At 39.8% G+C, this 22,599-nt stretch overlaps 2 long non-coding RNA genes across 4 annotated transcripts in view; both read left to right on the top strand.

Annotated features, from left to right (window-relative positions):
* The first annotated feature begins 162 nt into the window (after positions 1–162).
* LOC135444148 (uncharacterized) lies at positions 163–2,862 on the top strand. Its single transcript, XR_010439178.1, has 2 exons — positions 163–1,123; positions 2,602–2,862. It is a non-coding gene; the product is annotated as an uncharacterized LOC135444148 (long non-coding RNA).
* Positions 2,863–7,236: 4,374 nt separating this feature from the next.
* Positions 7,237–22,599, top strand: part of LOC135443202 (uncharacterized) — a 33,825-nt gene continuing 18,462 nt past the window's right edge. Inside the window, exon 1 of one of the 3 annotated variants that reach the window (XR_010438877.1) lies at positions 7,237–7,603. This is a non-coding gene — a long non-coding RNA (uncharacterized LOC135443202). Of the gene's footprint in view, positions 7,604–14,657; positions 14,862–22,599 lie in introns of those variants that run through there. The other 2 variants (XR_010438878.1, XR_010438876.1) reach the window with 2 other exon arrangements.

Genomic DNA, 22,599 nt, shown 5'->3' with positions numbered 1-22,599 from the left:
GGTATTTTAAACCATGGAGATATGTGTTTTTTAGTTCAGCATACATCGTTCAAAGGTGTGTCATGATATGTTCTTGGTTCAAATTCTTTTTAAAAATTATTTCTTCTAGTTTTTTTTTTTCTTTTTTTCACTCTTTCTTACTTCTGTTTTCTGTCTCCTGTCTCTCCAGACCACTAACTATAGAATAGAGAGGGGAGTTTCCAAGTGAGGTCATATTAGAACAACTGGTCAGTAAAAGTCTCTGTGGTGTCTGGAAAGTCCTATAGTTAGTGGCAGGCAAGCTTATTTGTGCACCTGAGATGTCCAGCACAGCAGCTGGACAAAGTGCTCCATCATCCCTTCTCCTCCTGTGGCAAGCTGCAGGAGTGCCCTGCCTTGCCAGGAGCGATCGGCCTGGACAATGCAATACACGACGTGAGAAACAATGGAGCAGTTCAAAGAGCTCGCTCTGGACAGGCTGCTCGCAGCAGGAGATGTGCCTAGCATGCATAAATGAACTGCAGTCTATGAGGGCTGGCTAATTGCACTAGGTATATTTTTGTAGTTGAAGGAAATCCAGCTAGAGACCAGCCGTAAGAGAGGAGGTTAGTGGAAATTCCTTTAGACCTTGAGAGGAAGAGTTTGATCACTGAAGCAGAATGCATGTCTGCGTGAATTCCCTCATTGGGAAAGACTGGCACTTTTTCAGAAGAACATCCATTCCCTGTGGGTAGAGATTTTCTCGTGTCTTTGGCAGGTACTAAGAGCTGAATTTACAATGGGGAGTTCCATTTCAATTTTGTTTCATGCAGTCTTTATTTTCTTGGGAGACATTACTCAGAATGAAATTTTCCCATGCTGAGAGCTTAGTATCACTTCCTCCCTGTGCCCACTTCATGTTCCATAAAAAATGCCTGCATCTAAGCAATTTTTTTTTTTTCTCCGGAGCCATGGATTGTGACAGAATGGGCAGGCACAGATGTTCTCCTGTGAAGGAAGTGACATTATTGTTCTTGTTATTAGTGCTTAGTACTGGAGAAAAAAAATCCAGATTCTTACACCATCCTTTTCACCAACAAATCTCAGAGCTCTCCTGTTTTACAGGTGACAAGGAATGATGGCGAGTCCTGCTGAAAATAATTTGGTAAGTCAGTTGCAACTCTGTCTGTAGAACTGAGGTCTCTGGAGCCCTTGTCCTGTGCTGTGTCCACTGAGGTATCCACCACAAGGCCTCACTGGAAAGTGCTGTACTATTTAGCAAGGAGCTGTCAAAATGGAGCTTGCTCTGTCTCGAGACTCAGATAATTTATAGCTAATTCTTGCTTTTTACTACTGCTGTGTTAAGCCTCCAGGGCTTGAATGAGGTTCCACACTGGCATAAGATGAACCTCTCTGGAATATATTGCAGGTTTGCAGTCTGAGAAATACGTGACATAAAAGAGTGCAGGGTGAGGTTAAATCAACACAGTATTTACAACATATTTTGTGATGACTTAATTCAGTAACTGTCCCCAAAGGCTTTTCTCATGGCTGATTACCGGGTTTCATGTAACTGCACCACCAGAGACAAAATCCAAATGGTGGATTTCTTGTGGATCTCTTCAAGAGATACTTGTGGATCTCTTCAAGGAAATTTTTCTTACAGCAAGGAGGAAACTGGTATTGGAAAGCAGCATGTGTATTGATAATCCTGGATATATAATTGCTAGGAGGGAATTGCTTGCTAAGGGGCAGGCTCCACTGCAATTAGAAGTTACACTGTGTTACGCTTGTTATGAAGTTATGATGCAGAAGCCATTTGGTGAAATTCTGTGGCTCTCTGCCAAGCATAGTGAATGGTTTTTGCTACTGGTGCCAAACAAACTTAAAAAGAAACCATCATACCTTGTTTTTGCTGGTGCCAGACCAAATATCTGTTGGCACCAAACTTGGTATTGATGCCAGAGGCTTGCTATCACTGGCCCGTGATATGAGGAAACACCAGCTGAGCTGTTACAATAGCCTCTCACTGCCTTCAAATCCATGCATTGATGCAGGAAAGTGAACAACCTTGTGAGAAGAGAATTACAGCAAAGTTAACTAAGGGATGGAGGACTTAGAATATGTGATAGAGACTCACTGAACTTTGCTAGCCCTTGCTGGAGAACACCTAAGCCAACTCAAACCCACATATATTTTACATGGGTAAACAGTGACTTGAGATATGAAGGATATGTTTCAATTCAACAAAGTTAAAGTACTATTTATAGCACTGTGGATCAACAAATTAATCACCTTGCCAATAATATTCCAGTTGAACAGCAATAAGTATTTAACATTCTTACTTCTGGGTTGGATTTCTTTTGTTGTTTCTTTGCTTTCAAAAAGTTATTTCTGGGTGGAATCCCATGATTTATATAGGCCTTAACCAAATCTATGAATAAATAATGGTGTGAAAACCTTCTTGATTTTTATTTTTTCCAAGGCAAAGTGAAATGCATTATAATGGAGCTATTCGGGAGCAGGCTGCTGACAGTCAGACTTTGCTGTGTTAGGCAGGATTTGGCAGTACTACCCCTACATTGTACCTCTCTGCTGCATTTCTGTCCTCTGTTTTCTGTGTTCTGTTTTCCTTCTCTGCAGCCCTCCTGGACAGCTCCAGAACCATTGGAATCTTTGAAAATCTGGTCCATGCTGCTTCAGGCTTACTCCTGGAACAGAGAGCAGTTATACCGAGGGCGCATCCACTGCAGTACCTCAGGTGGCAAGGGATGGGGATTTATGTCCTGCAAACTGGTTCTAAAAATCAAGCATGTTTTCACCACCTTTCAGAGAAATGTAGCAAATACTTGGAGAGCTGGTCCTTCTGTTGCTGCAGATATAATAAAATCATTACTTTGTTGAGTTGCATGCAGTGTGTATTTGATTTCCAGTTCCTAGGTGAGTTCTTAAGGGATTAGCTGAGTTTCAGTCTTTTTAAGGTGTGAATAAACATCCTGTTGCCTCACACCCATGAAATTTCTTCCCAACAGTTGTCAGAGTGCTTTGTGCAGAGTGTTGCTGTTTTGGTTCTCTAAGTAAAGGTTCACAGGGTTTGAATGTCTTGGCCAAACTTACATGATCTAAGATGGGAATGGAACATGGGTTTCCTAATTCCTCCACTACTTCTCTACCTACTAACCCTGTTGTTTCCCTGAACCTTTACATATACTTTAGTAGATTAATAATTAACCTCCAAGTGGGGCACTTTGAAGCAAATGTAAAATGAAACCAAACACTTGTCATGGTTTTTAGTCATACCAGATTTGCAAGTAGGGTGTGTTTAAATGATGCAAGTAGATAAAGTCTTGTTAATTTAGATTAGAGTAAAAGTCAGTGCCTTATCAAAGCAAGTGACTAATTAGGAAAACTATTACCTTTTGGAAAAGAAACAGTTGAACTATCACTCAAAATTATTTTAACTAATTGAACTGTGCAACTGCTCAGGCTCCTGCAACTGCTGAGAAAGAGGAAAGACAGAGAGCTTTTCCCAGGAATTGCCAGTGTTCTGGGGACTTTTTGATAATTTTGCTTTTAGAAAGTTAACAATACTTGTCATCACTGCGTAAACAAGGAGAAGGGAGGAGAGTCCCATGAGTCATCAAGGAGCCAAATATACAGAATTTAAGTGAAGAACTGGAGCATTTGTACTAAATACACTGCCTTCATTCTCTTCACCTTACTGAGCCAACAGGACAGCAAAGTGCTTGTGAATGGTTCGAAATGATGAAGTGAATCTCAGGTCTGTAATGACAGACATTGGGCATTTGGGAACCTGCAAGGGTGGAAACACCAGGGCAAATTCATGGTGTGAAAAGAAAGATTACGATCAGACTGTATTTATGTTCAGACAGATACATGCAATTGTGAAGAATCATTAAATAACTGTTAACCACACCTGCACAGAGCCTCTGGCAATGCTGGCTTATACAGAATCTCAAGAACTGCCATGTGCCTGACGTCATACCTTTGCAAGGAGAGAAAAGTCTTGGGTGTTAGCCTAAGATTGGTAAGTAAAACATAGTCCACGGATTTGTGCCAGTTTAATGTCTGCAAGTGACTTTGTGGTGTGTCACACCCAGTATCTTCTGCCCTGTAAACCTGTCAGTAGTCCTGATTTGTTTGCTTATGACCAGGTCTTACTAAACATCTCCAAATCTGCTTTAATGCAATGGCTCCTTCCCTCTAAGTCAGTCAGGACTGTGAGGAGGGAGTGGGCGAGTATGCGTGCACAGAGGGAGTCTAGCACAAACAGGATCCTAACTTTTCCGGGATTGTAATTTCTACTGTGGCACCAGATGCTGCTTAGGGTTTCTTTTTACACGGATCATTTTCCATTTTAAAAATATTGGGAGGTTTTGACTTTTTTTTTTTTTTATGATGGAAATGACATTTCAGAACCTTTTTATTCTTACTGTAAAAAATAAATTAATGGAAATATATGGGGGAGGGAATCAGGCAGGTTAAATGTAGCATAAGAAAAAGAAAAGGGAGCAAAGCTGAGATGAAGAGGTGAAGATCAGGAGAAAGTTGGAGTAGAGAGCTCCAACTGAGAACACATTGCAGAGCAGTTCCATTTAGACTGCAGAAAATTTTCAGGATGCCCAACAATCTCCAATTTGACTGCTTCTGCTGGTGTAATTTTTTGGACTGCTTACCTCTACAGCTTTCCTCAGGCTAGGGAGTTCTCTGGCTTTTCGTTTCTCATGGTGCTTTTGGAAGTGATTGTCTTTCATCTACATTTTGTCTCGCGGAGTATACTTTTCCAGTCTTTCATGGCTAGGGGTGGTTGAGGAGTGGAGGGTTTTTTTTTTTTTGTGTGTGTGGTTGATTTTGGTTTGGTTTTGTTTTGTTTTACATGGAATAAAAATTACAAAAAAAAAAAAATAAAGCAAAAGTGAAGGTTGAACACCACTATGTAATTCCTAAACAGCTGGGGTGCATCAGTTTGAAAGTTCTTTCTGCCTGTAATTTCTGTACAAAATATTTTCTCCTTTTATTTTTCTTCCTAGTGAAAATCTCTAGCAACTGTTAAGAACAGGAGATTGTGAACGAGAAACAGAGCATGACTGATACACAAAGGGATTCAGAGATCTGCAGACTTCAGTATTCATTTATGAGCTCTGACATTGATGGATCAGGCAATGGAGATATTTACTCATCACTTATGAGAGTTCTTATTCATAGCTTGATTTATTTATGCCATAAGGGTTTGGAAGACAGTCCATTTTTACCTTTTCCATCTGACACACGGTCAGTGCCAAGAAACTCAACATGGCACAACACAAATTAAAGGGGTTTTTTTTAAGAGTTTTCTAAGTGGTGTGGGGAAAATGGCCTCCTCCAGTGCTACTTTAAAAAGTAGTCATGTCTGTGAGTAAATCTTGGTGGCTTGGATAGAGTTTATTTTGAAGGCAGGATGTAGCACCCAGTACCCTCTTGCCCCTACTCTAGCCTTTTAATGTACTATCACTAAAGTTTAGCCCCATGAGGAAAATTGGGGTAGTCAGGTGCAGAGGCAAACTGAATAGGTGAGGCTTTCACTCCAGTGGGCCTGCATTCAAACCTTCAAAACTTTGTTAAGACCCGTGACTATTCCCAGCTGAGACTTTAATTAAATGGTGTTGGATATGAGAGTATTCTATTGTACTGGCTTGTGCTGCTGAAAGAAATAGTGCCATGCTTCTTGATTGAAGAGACAGAGTCAAGTGAATAATTCACAACAAATAATTAGTCTAAATGTTCCTAGGTGATTCTTACAGAATCTGAGTCTGGTTGAGAAAGATCCCTATTTATTAATGTCATAGGACTCCCTTCCACAAGGGGAAAGTTTATTTATATAAGATGAGTAAGTTAAAGTATAGACTTGCAAGTTCTTCTTGAGTCATCAGACCCAGAAAACATGTATTTTATATTAAGGTTAGTACAATCTTTCAAACAACATTTATGAGAGTGCTTTAACTGATGGGTATATGATGACTGACATTCCAGGACCTCTTCTGCACACACCTACGCTGGCATACTTTTATTCATAGGAGTAATCCTAATTAATTTGGGAAAATTGCTCTTGTGCATGAATGTATTCATTAGTGTTTGAAACACCACGGTATGGTGAGTCTTCCAGATACAATCTTGATCTTGCATCTAGAGGTGCCCACAATGTCCCATCCGGTCTTTAGGGCTACCTGAGCTCTAATAAAAACAGGCCAGCACCCAGTCCTTCCCCTCAGGGCTTTAAGCATGGCTAAATTCTCTTCCTTACACAGAAGTGGCCTCATCTGTGATGTCTAGAGGGAACTGTCCTTCACTGTGTTATCTCCTGACCAGAGGCCTCTGTGTGGCATGAGAAAGTGCTGGGTTACAGGGACAGCCCTTGTCAGGAGGCTTATTGCTAGTTAAATAGTGTGGACAATCACATGCCAGCTTCTTGAGGGCATGTCCTGCTCTTTTTTATTTGCAAGTGCAAAATGTAACTTAAATGAATATTTGTGTTCATTTTATACCTTGAAGCTTTGATAAGGTATTGTTGTTCCCGTCTGCTCTTGACAGGAAAGAGCAGCACTGTTGTTCCCTTCAGCAGTGTGTTTTTGGGGGTGTATTGGCTGGGTTTCTGCCCCAGTGAAGCTGAAGAGTTTTGCCCAAGAAAATTGCAGGAAAACAGTCTTTTTATGCATGTTGTGAGTCTTCCTTTTCAGAGGTAAGATTTGATGTAAGCTAAAGATTTTTTTATTTTTATAAACACCATTTCAGTTTGTTACAAGTAAACTGTTGGCTAAGTTATTAAAGTGTTCAAAAGTTATAGCATTAGAAAGAGTGGTTTTATTTTAAACAGTGGAGAACACTGATAATTTCACAGGCAATGAGAAAATAAAGCCAAAGAACCAAATATATAATAGTCAGTTTGAACTGAAAATTTGTACCTTTAAAGATTTCTAAGTACATAGATTCTGCTTTGCAGATAGTAGGTTCTCAGTGATGCTGCCTGAAATTTTAAATGTCTGCACATGTTGTCACACCACCAATTATAATCTCATCCCAAAACAGGTGACTGTAGTTCATGAAGTGATTTTCACCTTGTAGTACTTATTTCTGTCAGCTGAAAGGAAGTCTAAGTCTTCCCAGGTGACCACCTGGGATGTATTACAGAGTTCTGAAAAGCACTTAAGGTCAATTCCAGTTGGTCTGTCTTCTCTTATAAAGTACCTAAAATGGAGGTTCCTCGGTTTTTAATGCTTGAGATACTCTGCTCATTAGTTAAGATTATTTATGAAGAGATTATTTATGTAAGGTAATTGATTGTGAAAAGAAAAGTTACATTCATCATTAAATCAAGCTTCATTCTGACATTAAGATAGGATTTAGCATGCTGAGCTAGACAAAAACATTGTGTAAGGTGAGAGGGATTGCCCCTCAAAATTTTTTTGCTGCTTAAAAGCTGAACACTGTGTTCCACCTCAAGCATTGCAGATATATTCTTCCTTTACCTGGCTGCCACTAGTTTATAGTCCTTTCTGCTATGACTTGTGCAGAAGAATGTTTCCCATCAGGCTATTTTGTAACATCTTTCTGCGAAGTGCTTGAACATTAGTGCTTGCTCCAGGAAAAGGTGAGTTAAGATGTGTTTTTATGAGTCCTGCTAGCTGCCTTGCTTCATCAATACTAAAAGGGATGTCTTTATTGACACTGAGTGCTTTCCAAAATTTTCTTTCCACCATTACTGATGTGTTGCTTAAGCTTGCTGCACTGAGTTTTGTGTTGTTTGTGTTGCATTGGTTGATTACCTCCTTCTGTTAACTTTCCATGCACAATTTAATTAAGCTGTGAATAATGGGATGTTTTATCAGATGGTACAGCGTTATTAACTTCAGTGAAGTGTTGTGTGATGAACCAGCTAAAGATCTGGACAATCATTTATACATTCTTCACGTTTAACTGTCAGTGCATTTTGGATGAAGATAGCTACCAGCATGTGTGATTGCAACCCTGCTGCTGAAAGAGGTGTGTCTGTTTATGCCAGCAAAGTGCTTGACTGTTGGTATAAATATAATGGCATGGTAATTACTGGTTATAGATACAAGGAAGATCAAACTTTTTTTTTTTTTCCCCATCCAGAATGCTTTTATTATCCTGGAAGTATTCTTCCTGTCTTTTCCTATAAATAACCAAGAGTACAACATTTCAGAGTTAGAAAACTGAGTGGAACAAGACAATCATAATGATTAATTTCTGCAAATATTTTTCTATGTATTAATTGCCCATGCACTGTAAACAGTATTCTCAGGTGGCTCTCTATACAAATTATTAATGACTTATTTTAGCTAAAAACCAACAACAACCAAAGAACCCCTTTATAATGTCTGTAATGTGCATACTTGCTATTTGTATAAGCAAAATGTTGTGGTTTCTTTCCTCTGATTAGATAACTTGTGGACCAAATTAATTCAATGCATATGTGAACAATGGGGAAAATTAGAAAATAATCTATTGCCAACAATAACTGGTTTTAAAGTTGTTTTTCTTATGTATCTGGAAATTTAAATAAGCCTAGTCTGATTTCTTAGTAAAGCAAATAAAATGTACATTTCAATAGAAATCAAACTACTCACAAATGTTTTCAGATGGAGGTTGGCTTTCAACAGCAAATGGCAATGCAAAGTTTTCCTGCTCTTTTCAGTTCATACTTCTGGCTCAAAGGTGTATGCAGTGTGACACAACATGTTGTGACTCCTCAGCAAAATGTTGCAATTCATATTGGTCAAAGTATGCAGTGTTTCAGAGCAGTGCATAATTTGTGATTGCAACAATCTCAAACAGAGCATAAGCAATGGGAGCACATAAAATGTCTTCAGTGTTTCCATCTCATTCATAATTTTGACTCAGCAGTTCCAGCTGATTATTAGTAGTTTCTCCAACCAACCTGGATTGGCTAAGGGAATTTACTTTAACATACTGAAGAGTATTTTCATTAAACTTGGCCTATGTAAAACTGGCTTTCTAAATTGAATTTACTGAACTAATCTTGGTGCCTTTGCTATTGTGTGTTGCATCAAGCAACAAAATAAGCAAGAAACAAAGTGGTAAAAAATATTATTTAAACTGGAAGCGAAGCAGAATTCATTAGAAGGAGAATATGGACCATGCTCATTATAGGATTTGCTAATGTTCATAAGTTCTTCTAACTAAATTTAATGTATGCAAATCATTATTTATGAGCAGTTATTATCAACAATACTAATAACTTCTATAGTACTAATAATAGCTATCTGGGCTAATTAACTGTTTTAAATTGAATTTTGTAATATTTGCAATTTTTTCTCACTTTTATGGGAACTAAATAAAATCACCCCCATTGCTTAACACAACTCCACTTCATACAGGACAATTCTGGTTTTGGAGACACAATTTGAAGCAGAATTAAGTGGTACTTAAGAAAGTCCCTGCTTGTGCCAACAAAATAGATAGAGGAATAAATTCAACATAAATTCATTGAGCATGTTTTCTCTGTTAGTATGAAAACAGTTCATTCTGGTGAAATGCAGGCGGCTCACTTAAAAGTTTTGTACTCTACCACTGTGTTTAGACGGTTCCAAATGGTGTGGGGGAATGCTCTTCTTGTGTTGGTTCTTTTCTGTTCTTCTGGTTAGAAAGAAAATGATTTTATGATCTCTAGGCAGTTGTTTGTTTGGGTGTTTTTATTATTCTTTCCTGTTTGTGAGGGGGAAAAAAAAGAGAAGAAAAAACTTGACCTTGCTATAAACAGAAAGTAGAAGGCAAATTGATGGGAGCACAGAGAAGGGTATCTCCTAGCTTTTACAGTTACATCTTCAAAATGGTTTAAGGATGGTAATAGTGTGCTTTAGTCTGCACATTCCATGGGACCTCGTTCTATTTGAACAATGAGATACCATGTATACGTACCCTATGCAAGGCATTAAAATAAGTGTGAATGATAGCAATGCAGATAATATTGCTTCTTATAAATAATAATTAATGCTAATTAATGTTGACTCTATATATTGTGGCTTGGATGAAACTCTGGCAGGATTGGCAGACATGCTGATATGAAATCTCCACCCACAAAGATCTGCTGAAAGAGCAGTATCTGGTGTAAGGGGACCTGCCCTTTTAAGTGCAAAGAATACAAAGGTTTTCTAATTGTTTTTCCCTTTTGCAGGGAAAACAAGCATGTAGCTTTAGAGTCTCCAGGAGCTACAGACATGGAACAAATGCGGGATCAGATCCTGTTCCTTATGTAAGCTTATAAGCAGTGTTGCACATTCACTGCAAACAGCACATGCAGTGCAGTGTTCTCCAGCTGTACTGGCCCCTTCCCATGCAAAGATGCAGATGCTGAAGCATTTGTTGAGGACAGGCGATGCCCTTTCCCAGACTGGGTGGGAGGCTGCTGAGCCATGCTGCTGTGTGGCTGTTCTGCAAGACGCAGGAAGGCAGGCTGCACAAACTGGTGCCAACAGGGAGGCTGACGCCTCCTCACTAGGCTTTGGTAAATCAGTATCTGCAAGTGTGGCCGCACATATGCAAACTATTCTCCCTCTGCCACTTCCCTCCCACTCTGAGCTGCCTTCCTCCCCACACTGCCCTTGAGTCAAGAGGTCAGTGCTACCACTTCTTTTTTCACCAGTCATGCTTTTCCTTCTGTATTTTTTCCTCTGGGTGTTTCTTTCCTTCCTTCCAGTGGAGGGGCAGCAAGAGCCATTTGGCTGATTTAATGTTTTTCTGGGAAGGAAAGGATAAGACTTAAACCAGGATGCCTTCAGGCAAAATGTCATTTTACAGTCAAAATTCTTTGCCTTAAAGGAGGGGATTTTTCTTACAAGGGACAGAATTTACCCCTACAGAGCAGTTTTACCCACATTCCCCTGAAACACAGGAGTCTGCATGCTGTCGGTGTCAGGGAGGATCCGGGACGGGATACCAGTTGCCATCATAAAATAATCCAGCTTCCCAGAGGGAGAGGAAGAGAAAGGGGTTGTGTGTGGCCTTGAAAACAAGAAGGAAAAGGAGAGGAGGAAGTGCCTGGTTGTCCCTGTCTTGGTGGGGAGCGTTGTGGGGTCCCTGGTGACTGTGTGAGCAGCAAACACCCCTGCTTAGAGCTGCAGACCATTTGCAAGAGCAGCTCTGTGCCTGCAGCAGCTGCCTCTCAGGGGGTAAATGCCAGAGAAGAACTGGGCCTGAGGAGCTGTATTTAATGGCATTTCAAAGGTGAGATATTCTGTTTTCTTGTTTGTTTATTTGCTTCCCACTGGGGGATCAGTTGTATGTTGAGATGGCTTGACTTGATACACACCTCCTTAGCAAATACATTGATTCAACATTTAGGAGATCACGTTTCTTTGTGGTGCAGAGTTATTTAATACAATATTTGTGGTAGGCTGATGACACTTGTGATGATCAAAAAGAATAAGTTGTGTATTTTTTTAAGAATGTGTTAAACCAGTTCTGTCAAAATAGAGACAATAAATACCAGTAATTGTTTAGTCAGTTGAAAAGGAATAATTCCCCACATTTTTTGAAACACCGTAGGTAATGTTTTGGTTGAATGTTTATGAAGAACCTATACTTACCTCTTCATTTCTTAAGCTGGGCATAGAGTACTGTACTTGTTTTGTACGATTCTGGGATTGGAAAAACTGGACTATATGCCTGGTCATGACAGGGAATGTCTGCATAAAGTAAACAAACTTTAAATGTTCAGATTTCTTCTGCTAAACTGTTCTGGCAGGAGTGAAATGCTAGGATAGCAAAGATACACTACTATAGGAGTCAAGAGTGAGACTTTTTCAGTTCATGTTCCTTTCTCTTCTTTCTTTTTAGATGTATAGGAAGGGTGAGCTGGACTACACCTTCTTTTTTAAGCTGAGGAAGCTGGTAGGAAGGTGGGCAGGGACCAGGAGGATGGCACAGGTTCTGCCAGTTTGGTGGAAGCTTGTTGGTGGAAATCCTCACAGACCAGCTTGGGACTGATCTTTCTTAACCAAGGCATTTTCCTTAATGCCTTGGGTGTAGAAGGTTGGAGCTGACTTATGAAACACTCTGCTGACACAAGACAGCAAGGCTTTGTCAAGGTTGAGATAATGTCCAATTCTTCCCATACAGGGAGTGTGAGGGCAGGAAAAATAAAAACAGACTAAATTTTTAATAATTGAAAGTTTCTGCCTTTAGTGGAAATGGCTTTTCCTAGGAAAAAGTGCAGCACAAGGTGGGAAAGAAAGTGGCAGAGAAAGATTTGCATATGATAATTGACTAGAGAATAACTGTGAGCTTCTGGTGCAATCTGGGAAGAGCCAAATGGAAAGAGAGTGGTCATTAATGAATTAGGTTTGCAGTTAGGAGGTGAGTAAAAATCAGATTCTGTTACAATCTTACAGCCGGAGTAGGAAGAGCAGCAAACCTAACTGGACCTCCATGAGCTCATGAACCGGGCTTTTGATTCAGAAGTTAGCAACATCAACATTAGCATGACGGCACAAGGCTAACAGAGGTCTTATGTTTTACTCAAAAAGGCATGGGTACATTATTTAGCTGTAGAGTGCATATGGAACGGGAAATTACTGTAGACATTGCTGATTAAAAGACTGAAATCAAACTAATATTGAATGATGCTAATGTACCATTTTATTCATCTTAATTTTCATTAATTTCTCCATGTATGACATATTTTAGACTTTAAGGAACTTGTTATTTATAATTGGTCTTGTGTCAACAAGCAGTGAAGATCAGGCTGTCTGCCTTTACTGAGAGTTGGCTTAATTTAGTAGTAGTACTTAGCAGCTATGTAGTGCTTTAAAATTTCAAATATTATCTAATTAGTCGTCACACCAATTGCTTTAAATACTATCAGCCTTCTAGAACAATGAGTAAATAGCTGTTGTTTTCCATATTTCTGAGATGAGGAAATTCAGACACAGATGGGCTAAATACACATGTCCCGTTGTGTATTTATATATAGGTATTTCAAAGGCACATATAGTTTCAAGTCTATCCACTTGTTAGACCTGATTTGGTGTCCACTGGTGCCAATGGAAATCGTTCTATCAGCTTCAAAGAGTTCCCTTGCTGCCTAATTGAATTACCCTGCAGAAGACAGCTTCCAAATATTACCCAGCTAGTATGGTACACTTTGAGATGGGTTGTGATGAAAAGCACATCTGCTCTGGCTGTCAGAACCCTTACTGTGGTCACAGGGGACAAACAAGCACCAAAAGTGATGAGGTTTGCTCAGCACCCAGTGAGCAAGTCCTAGAGGTGAGACTCCATGTAAGCTGTTTTCTAGGAAAATAATATAAGAGCTTGAAAATATTAATTATAAGATGATGAGATTTTTCATGTGTTCCTAAGCAAACATCACCTGTTGATTTTTGGAAGAAGTAGCCAGGTATTTTGACAGTCCCAATATGTATTTCTCAGTCTATTCAGACATCCAGATGACTTAAAAAAATCTCTCTCTACGCTTCAGTGCTATGTGGGAGTTTAAACTTAGATAGAAATGTCTGTTGACCTTTTCCTGAAAACTCTAAAACTCAGCAATGTTTTTTTATGTTGCTTTTCAAAACCTGAAGTTCTATGAAGAAGTAAAAAGGAAAGGAAAAATTCTTACCCTCAAGTGTAAAGCTGAAAGATTGTAGAAATCCTTAGTGATGTGGCCAGCAGCTCTGTAATGTCACCTAAATGTGACATGCCTAGTCCAAGTTTGACCAGTTATGGGCAGTCTTATGGTTCAGTTGTGTTCCTTGAAAGATGGAAATAACCCTTCAAAATGTAAGGATCATATTGTCATGTGTATTAATTCAAAGTTCTCATTCCTTGAACATTTACAATGCTTTACACAAGAATTATTTGTTTCTGCAAATGTTCCTGCCCTTAAACTTATTAGGATTTGTGACAGCATAAAATGAGCAAAAAAGTGCTTTTACAAAATATATTATTGAATTCCTTTTGATGTTAACATTTACTTGATCCTAGTTGTGAATAGTATAGTATAGCCCAAACTTTGAAAGATGAGCTTAGAGTGGGAAAGCTGGACAGACAGCATTTTTTTCACTGTCCTGCCACATGCTGCTAAATGCATACTTCTTTTCCCTGCTTTCCCAGGCCAGAACATTTCAGTATATTTATCTAAATATATATATATAAAAAAATATATATTAATAATATCACAGTAACAAGAACATACAGAACAGCCCTCTCTCTGGGTGCAAGCCCTATGCTGGGCTCCCAAACAAAGCTTTTCATGTTTGTTAACTTGCTACTCCTGAGCAATTGTGAAATGACAGATGCTGTAAGGGAGACCCCTCCTTAGGCTTATTTCTGTAAAGAAAAAATTATGAGAAAGGGAGTTGTGTTCCTCCATGTGCCTCAATGTGTCAGATATTATTGGGGCACTGCAGTGAAGCCGGTGTGTTTGCAGCACTTCAAAGGGGTGAAATGAGCCGGAGATGAAGGCTGCTGAACCAAAACCCCCCCTGCTGCTGGCGTGTTGGCTGCACGTGTTATACTCAGCAGTGTGGGATCAATACTTCTGCAGCAACGTTGTGGAGGGATAGAATGTAAGAGAATAGTGCAGAAGGTAGTCTCACACCTGAGGAGTTGCAGCAGTGCTAATCACCAAAGATTAGGAACAGGCCTGCCCTTAATAGGCCACAGCTGTGTCCAATAAGAAGAAGGGTGCCCCAAAAGAGTGGGGTAGCTGGGTGAGGAGGGAGTTGGAGTTTGTTGTCTGTGCTGTGGAGAAGGGATCAGTGCTGCATGGAGCTGCCCATGAGAAAACACCAAGAATGTATGAGAGCTTTGCAATAAGATGACAACACAACCTGGCAGCTGTTGTGCTCAGCGTCTGCTTTCAGGTAACCTCCAGCATGTGTGGGGTTGTTTCTTTATGTCCTTGTAAATGTTAGACTAGAATATAATAGAATCATAGAATGGCTTTTGTTGGAAGGGACCTTAAAGATCATCTAGTTTCAACCCTGCTGCCATGGGCAGGGACACTTTCCACTAAACCAGGTAGCTCAAAGCTCTATCCAGCCTGGCCTTGAACACTTCAAGGGATGAGGCATCCACAACTTCTCTGGACAACATTGCAGTGCTTTGCCACTCTCTCAGTAAAGAGTTTCCCCTTGTATCTAATCTTTAAACTTGCTCTCTTTCAGTTTGAAGTCATTCCCCCTTGTCCTGCTGCTCTTGTGAAAAGTCCCTCTCCATCCGTCTTCCTCCTCCTTTCAGGTACTGGAGGCAGAGGAGGACCTGGATCTCCTCACCAGGATGTCTGCTTGCCCTCCAGAGCAGCTGCTTTCCCTGTTTCCTTTTGCTTCTGGCTATGATGTTCATCTTTCTTGGTTGATGTTCCAGAAAAGACAATTAAGTGGAAATTCAAGATAGAAGATGTTTTACTTTGTGTCTGATATAAAAGTGGCAGCTATGGTCTGCCATCATGCTGACAGTTTAATTGGCTGTATTGACGTTTCTATCCTTGTTCTCCGTGTTCTCAGCCTTGGAGAGGAGATGCCCCTTAATCCTTGGGGAATTCTTGGGGAATCCTTGATTCCCAAATTTCTCCAGTTACCTTTATATTCTTTCCTTGCAGCTTATATCTGTTTAGGCATTTCTGTCTGATTGGCTTGGGAATAAATTAAATCAAGGTTTCATTTCCTCAGTCTTCCATTCTGCCTTTTTTGAGTGGTGTGGGATTTGTTGCTTTTCCTTGTGTGTTTTCTCCATCAGTAATGTTGTTGCTTTTTGCTTAAAGGGTATTTAGGAGTAAAATCTCACTCCTGTCACCCAGATACAATGTGTGCTTCAGACACCAGAACCTTTTTCCACAGTTCTCCTCTCCCCTTGTGTTCCTGCCCCTGTGATAAAAAGGTTTGTTTGGGCAGAGCACCAGAATTGTAGTGGTGAGACAATTTTTAGTTTGGCAGTGTGATGGTGTACGGATGATCTAAGGGAAAAGCGTGGCTTTGGAACGTGGCTGAGGCACAAGAATCTGCTTCTTAAACTTGACTTGTTTCTCCCACCTTGTGAGCTGAGCACATAGCTTGACTCTGTGCCCCACTTTTCCAACATGCAGCTTGAGCATAGTGGTAAGGACTCATGTGTTTCACAAGGCTTAGAATGAAGTGCAACATAAATGACTCCCTTTCCATATGAGAAGGATGTCTAAATCATCTGATCCTCCTATGGCCAATTTTAGATCCTACTGTGGCCAATTTTGTGACATTAAAAACCATTGAAATTAGGTTTATTTTTACTATGAGATCAAAGTCACATCATGAATTGTAGAGGGATGCATGAAAAGTCAGGTGCAGTTCTTGCCCTGGGATACTGTGAAGTCAACAATATTGGTTTTTGAAAAAAAAATGGCTATTATTCCATATTGTGGAAAACTATTAATGGACCCTTTCTAGAATTCTTTGGAATGAAGACTGCTAAGGGCAGTCTCAGGCTGTCTTCTGTAGTCAAGCAAATTTCCTTTTAAGAAAAGGAATAGGAGTTTATTGAAATTATTAGATTGGAGTCACTAGGTCTTTTCTGGTAGTCCTTCAATTCCTCTCCCCACAGTGCCTGAAGCCATACTTAAGTTTCATGAATCTACATATGCAGAGAGAGAAATGAGATTATTGTGCTAAAGATCACTGTCTCCAAAGAACACAAAGATATCTTACACACATACACATACTCTGAGATGAATATGCATAAAGAAAGGAGAGATGATGGCTTTCTGTAAATTAGTGTAGCTTAATTGAAGTCAATCAAACTGCTAATTTGATTTAGTCAAACAGTACTAATTTATAGCAGCAGCTGAGATTTTGGCCCTTACTGGTTTAATTTCATACTAATCTGTTTATAGCTTTCAAATATATGGAGCCAGTTGATTGCTAAACTGTTTATTGGGTGTGGTTCCAGGATTACAACAGTAATTATTTTACTGAAACCCTTTATTTTCAAAAATGCATGCTTCAGATTTACATAATAGGACTAGACAATGACTAAGGGGCAAATTATACAAAGATTATTGCATGCACTTACGCATGTGTTATGTTTTTATGACTCAGAATGGAGCTTGTTTGTGTTCCACCTTTGGACAGAGGTCTCTTTGTGGAGGGGGGGAACAATATTGTAGAGCACAGAATTACAAAAGAGTCTCAGCCTGTGGAATTCTGTGCCAAGGCACGATGCTAGACGATAAAATATTACTTAAGCGTGAAGGTGGGGGACTTGATTATGAAATGCCAAACGGTTTTCCAGGGCTGTGCTCCCTCCATGTGGTGATTATTGCATCCTTAGAGCTGAGGCCTTCGGTGCTAATCCTCAGTGCAAAACACTTCTCTTTGCTACCTGATATCAAGTGCTGGCACCAGGGGCATTCAGAGTGGTATTTTTGGTGATGTTTGTCTGGAATTGCCCACTCTGAATGCCTTTCCACATGCCAGAGGTTGATGTTAATAAGAACAGTGGCATGCTGCTTTGAAATTGTTGTTTTCCTCATCTTCCTTTGGTGTGCTCCAGAGAATAGTTTGCATCCATTTTCTCCTCAGGAAGGCTGCCAGCAATCTTGTCTGTAGAACCATTGCAGCAAGAAGAATTTCATCTCAGCACAGTGCCTGTGTTGGGATCGATGGATCCCAGTGCTCCGCCCTGTGTGGTCCCTTCCCTTCTGTCAGTCAGTGAGCCCGTGAGTTGCTGCTGGGTTTGATGAGTGCTGAGGGTGGGAGGACACTTCAGTGTAAGTTTGATACTTGAATGAACCTGTTCAGCCTGGTTGTTGGTGGGATCTGCAGTCTGAAGGTGGAAGGCTTTAGACTCACATCTTTTGAGCTGTGCAGCTTCTCTCCTGACTTCTTGGTGTTTACGATAATTACCTTAATGACACAGACCATCATCTCTGTGCTGTTATCAAGTGCACAAAATATTTGTTGGAGAGTTCAGGACTGCAAGATTTGCTTTCTTGCAGCCAGAAAAGAAATTCATTAAAACATCGCTCTAATAATCCCCATCCCTGACCTCTTTAATGCATCCTCAAAACTAAATGCGTATAAATAATCACCTGGGTTTTGTAAACAGAGCTAAGTAGAAAGATACAACCCACTTTGGGTTCACCAACTCTGACAGCACTTTTTAAAAAAAGAAGTGTCTGTGAAACAACTTACTGTAACTCTTACAAGTTTACAAAATGACCTCAATCTTCACAAATGCTTGTTAAAGGATTTTCTAAAAAGAGCAGCAACACCTGGAGACTCATTTATCACTGTCTCTGCCTACTGGCAATCCCACCTACACACTGAAGAATGACTGCTAACATAATATTTATGCAATAAACCAGCTGAAATGTGTAAAAAGAAAAGTCTTCTGTAGGGATGGTAGAGATTAAAGAAGTATTTGATGTCATTGGTTATTTTTTTGCTGCCTGATAAACAGGCAGGATTCTTTTGGTTTCATGGCACAGTTCTCTTAAAAAGAGAAAACTTGGTATTCATTCTGACACATGAAGGCCACCTAAGACTGAGAAGATTTTCCTGTTATGAAAAAGGTTCTTTTTTTCCCCTCATCTTCATGGTTATAAACCATAGTTTCATCTTCTGTAACTCTACTACAGAGCTGGGCCACTGAAAATTTCTTGAAGTCATTTGTTATCTTTCAAGCCTCTTCAATAATATCCAAAGTACCCACCATGCAAATACCAGCCTCATAAGTCCTAAAGACCTTAAACTTCTCTAACTGAGAAATGGTGTGAAGACTCTACCTAAGACCCAGGTGTTAACTTCAGTCAGTCCAGTGGCTTTGATTATGAGTGACAATTGGGTTTGTAGAATATTTTGTTCTGCTTGCAAGCACAAGGCCTCTCTCCCTAAGCTTCTGTCTCTCCTGTTCAGTGGTGCTGTGCATTGAAATTCAGGAACGTTCATGGAGCACAAATTTTATCTTAAATATCTGGATTGTCTACCCATGAAATTCTTAAACAATGAGCCTGTTAGTACAAATATACAGTAGCTATGTTGGTCAGTTGGCATAAATGAAGAGGGCTATCACATAAGAGCACGTTGGTCAGTCTAGGAGAATAAGGACATTCTCTTCAGGTCAAGGAAGCCGGTCACCACAGGATTATCACTTTAAAATCATGTGTGATTATTCTGTTGGGTCATACATTCATACCCAGTGCAACTGCACTGATTGTACAAAGGAGGAATAATTTGTATGCAAATGGTCTGCAAAAAGTGACTCTGTCAGGGCAGAGAGATCAGCCACTAAAGATGAGCTGAGGGACAGAAGAGTCCTCGTGGTCTCTGAAAGAGTTTGTGACTAAGCACATAGCAGCTATGCAAGTATGTGGTAGTCAGCAAGAGCACTAACTGATGGTGCGATCCTTCTTCTGTATCCATCTTCTCCCTGCCCAACAGCTTTGATCAAAATGAACAAAAATACCCCAATAAAACTAAAACAAAGCAAAATAACAAGAGCAAACAAAGAAACCTCCCAGGACACAGAACTAACATGTTAGATCTGTGCATCAAGGTTTTGATGAGAGGTAGTTTTTCCTTTAGTTTTGTTGCTTTAGCACTGTTTGTTAGTGAAAAACACCACCAAGTCATCAGCTGATGTACGTAAGTGTCTGGGAAATACTTCTTCATAATATAAAATCTTGTAGCTTGTATTGAATCACATGTGTGAACATGAGTTGGGAATGCTGTTTAAAAAGGAAAAATAAAAATAATTGCCAACCTGGGACTTACTTACAAACAGGAATACAGCTGACAAGACACATGAAGTAATCCTGCTTCACTCAATGCTGATAAGGCATCAGCTGGAGCACTGGAACTGATTTTGGGCTGTGCCTTCCTAATAGGATGTGAGCTAATTGGAGAGAATCCAGAGTGAACAAGGGGATTATCAAAAATCTGCAAAACCTAATGGTAAGAAGGGATTGAATGAATTGGGGATTTCTGCCCAAAGAATGGAGGATCTCAAAGGGAGAGAGAGTTTAATAAGGGTCCTCAAAAGGGTCATGAAAAGCTCTGGAAAAGTGGGGACTAATAGGAATATAATTATATCTAGTACAAAATCATGGGATTTTATGCTATTATTGTTCATATCAGGCTCTAATTGCATTTTGTTAAATGGTAGAGGAGATATTTCGGAATACTTTATAGCAATAAGAGTAGTGGTTGCCTGGAGTAGTAGCAGAGTTTCTGTAAGTGGAAAGAAATAGTTTAGGAAAGGTGGGTAAATATCTATGAAGAAGGATATAAGAGCAGATGCTTTTGCCTTGGAGCACCAAAATGAAGAAGTTTATTAGGCTGGTTTTAGTGCTGTTTTTGCTATTATTTTATGGGAAAGTGAAACAACAGCGATGGTAACAAGGCTAAAGGCTTATGATGATTTGTGCAAATTTTAAGATTAATTTCTAACAGAGTGCCATGTTTACAGACAGCTTCTTCATCATATTACAGGATGGCAATGCACACAGACCTCTCTCTGTGATACACCCAGCAGTCTGTAGGGGCTGGTGAAGGAGAAGGATCACAGGGTGGTGGCTGGCACAGCACAGATGTGGTTTGGGTTAGTCTCAGTATGTTGTAGCTCAGCCAGTTTTGTCTAGATCATCTCCATGTGGTATAATTTAAGGGATTTTCTTTTTCCTTGTAAGAAAATAGATAACGATTTGATTGAAACTAGTGGAGAAGATATTGACTAGATACTGGCCATATGTTGTGCATGAAATGCTACTTGCAAGTGCTACTAAGAACTTGTGTAAAAGGCATAGAATTATCAAAGTAATGCTTAGTGTCAGCAAATAAAGGAAATGCAAAACCTGAAACTATACAGCCTTAGAAACTTACCTTCACTTCTTTTTTATTGAGATATTAGGGCTAAGGAGAAGAAGAAAAATGTGATAAAAGTCAGGTTTTGATTAAAACAAGAACTGAAAATTTACTGTAAAAAAAAGGTTTAATAGAATCTATTAAAGTTTTCATCTTCAAATAACAGCAAATCAACTGAAATGGAAAATGTTATGTCATAGTCCTCAGGAGCTGCAAAGGCAGGTACTCCAGTGTGCTCTATTATATACTGGAGTTGAAGTTTTTGGACAAAAGTTTCTGCCCTATGATGAACCTCTGTGTGCCAGGAGAAAGTGAGACCATCAGGTGTTACCAGAGAGGGAGCCTGGCCAGCCAGTCTCATTGATAAAGGAGAATACATACACGTACCAGGAAGTACAATCATTGAGCTCTAAGTCAAGAAATTAAGATCTTTACTGTTTAGACATAAATTGGGACTTTTTGAAAGATATTATTTCCTGTAAGGAAAACAATTCTCTGGCCAGCTCTAATGGATAAGAAAAAGTTAAGATAATATGGCTGGTTTGTAGGGCAAAAGGCTTCTCCTGCATGTCTGACCAGTTGTTTTTCTTTGGGAGACAGTAAAATGGGCACAGTCAACTGTTCTGTTTATCTTTAAAAACATACAGGGATGAGAGTGAGCTGTTAATCTTTTCAAATTTCTAAATCATTCTATGTCATACACTACTGAGAGTGGAAATAACTACGTATCACCTTTAGGCCTCTGATTTGTTGTGCTGAAGAGATGCGTTTGCCAGGCCTGACAGGAGGAGCCAGATGGGTCACACCCATCCATGGGAACCTGTGGAGGGCTAACCCTGGCCAGCAGCACAACACTCACCCTGCCTCTTGTTTGTTCCTCTCTCCTGTATAATAGGAAAAGAAAGAAGGTGAAGAGCCTTGTAGATGGAGGTAATGATAGATTAGTACAGAAAGCAAAAGCTGAGTGTGCATTCAAAGGAGAGAGAGGAATTAATTCATTACTTCCCATCCACTTTCTTCCTGGAAAGCAGGATCTCAGCATGAGTAACTGTTGCTTGAGAAGGTGAATGCTGTGATAGCCAAAGACTCCCTTCCTCCTCCTTTTCCCCGAACTTTTACAGGCTGACCATTGTATTAGATGTGGGGAGTATCCCTTTGTTCGTTTGGTGTCCTGTCTGCATCCCCTCCCAGCCTCCTGCCCGCCCGTTTGCCTTGTGGGGAGGAGGGAAAGCTTTGATGCTGTAAGCACAGCTCACACACTGGTGCAGGTGCCAGAGCAGGGCACCACAGGAGCAGCTGTGAAGGAAGTTAACTCCATCCCGGCCAGAACCAGAATGGATCCAAAGGGCAATACTTGTCCTTGCAGTGTTTGCCTCAATGTTGCAGTTCTTTGGTATCATGCTTACAACTTTTTTTTTTTTTTTTCTTTTTTTTTTTTTTTTTTGGATGAGGTGTGGGTGGAGAGGCCTTGAATGTGTGCTAAAGATCTATTCACTAAGAGTTGTATATACAAAATGCATTTTCAGGAAGCTCCAGATATGATGAAATTACAGAGACAAAAGAAAACTTGCTGCAGAACTTGTCCTTTAAATAAACAGTTGGGAAATACCAGATATCAAAACACTCTTGGTTTCTCTGGAGATTAGAATAACTTTTTAAAATTAAGAGATTTGGTTTGCTTGTTTTTAATAATGGAACATTTTGTCTTGCAATTCTCTGCATGCAAAAGAAGAAGGGAGCCTAGTTTTAGCCTCAATTTCTGTAGCAA

The sequence above is a fragment of the Zonotrichia leucophrys genome, chromosome 2, assembly GCF_028769735.1.
Source record: "Zonotrichia leucophrys gambelii isolate GWCS_2022_RI chromosome 2, RI_Zleu_2.0, whole genome shotgun sequence".
Taxonomy (NCBI): Eukaryota; Metazoa; Chordata; class Aves; order Passeriformes; family Passerellidae; genus Zonotrichia; species Zonotrichia leucophrys.
This window is presented reverse-complemented; position numbering and strand designations above follow the sequence as displayed.